The following is a 1,389-nucleotide window of genomic DNA, read 5'->3' on the forward strand; positions in this document are numbered from 1 at the left end:
GCCCCCTGCAGGCGGGCGGTGGGAGCGCCCCCCAACGGCTGGAAAAACCGCCGCGCCCGCGTTGCCCGTTCAGTCGCTGCCCGCGTATTTCCAGTGTCTCACAAGCAGGCTGACGTGACGTGACGTGACATGACACGACACGTGTGTGCAACTAGGCCGGAGTAAACCAGGCACTGCTTTAGACCGCACTGCCCTAGCGGGGGTTGGAGGCAGGAGCTGGCCCAGAGGAGGTGCATCAGTGCAAGCGGGCTAGGGCACTAGGTCATGTCTCCCAGGAAAACTTTCCTCCCTGAAGCGCTGTGATAAGCAGACTGCGGCCCCCACAGCCCGTGTAGGCACGCACACGTGTGAAGGGAGCGTATGCACAGGCTGCACACCCGGCTCTATGACAGCAACATCACATGCACACACACAAGTAACAGCCCTGGCCTGGTGTCTAGCAGTGCCCCCCCATGCGCTGCCCCCAGGGAGTGTGGGGGCAGCTCTTCCGCCCACCAGGGCTGACCTGGGACACAAGTAGAGGAGTGGGCACAGGCTGCCACAGCTCCCCCTGCCATGGAGAAGCCAAGCCAGGAGCACCATGGCTCCTATCACCCCCACCCCCACCCTGACAGTGCAGGCAGGAGAAGAGCTGGGCTGGGGGTGGCTTTGCTTCCTCCTTTCCCCGGGTTTCCCTCAGGTGCTCACAGCCAGGCACTGCCCAGCCCTCTTGCCTCCCTGTAACACCAGACCTTTGGTTGGGAAGAGGTTGTAAAGTTAAACCCTGGCGCTGCCCTGCCACCCCCAATGCCTAGGATAGGGGGCCAGGCAGCATGACCGATGCTACCCCTAAAGCTGGGGTGCCACACACATGGCACAACAGGGCTTCACACTGAGGCAAACCAACTTGTGGCACCACAGCCTCAGCCAAGTTGCAGCTGGCTTCAAGGTAAAGTGTCTTGCCCACAAGAAAGAGAGTGGAGGAAGTAAAAAAGAGAGTAATCCTGGCCTATAACCTATCCTCCCCCACCCCCAAAAACCAACGACCTCCAACTTCTGCGCACTGATCTGTGGCTCAAGGATCAGGCTCTTAAGTCACCTCAAGACCCGTTAACGAGCGGTGGAAGAGATCATCTGTGAATCAAGGGACTGCTGCCACCACTGGCATGTTGAGGCAGATGTGCATGGGGTGAGAAAAACTGATGTGGGGCTTGAGGAATCTATCATTCATTGCTGGGAAAGAGCAGAGGTGCCTACCTCAGCTCCCACATCATTCATTTAAACTGGGAGAGAAGCTGGAAACTCTTTACTATCGAGTACCATTTAACAGTCTTCCCCCTTGTGGTTGAGAGAGTCAGTAGCACTGATGTCCACTTACACACACACAGATGCAGCCCCCCCCCCCCCATT

The sequence above is a fragment of the Gavialis gangeticus genome, unplaced genomic scaffold (assembly GCF_001723915.1).
Source record: "Gavialis gangeticus isolate Ggan-Ray unplaced genomic scaffold, GavGan_comp1, whole genome shotgun sequence".
In the NCBI taxonomy this organism is placed as follows: Eukaryota; Metazoa; Chordata; order Crocodylia; family Gavialidae; genus Gavialis; species Gavialis gangeticus.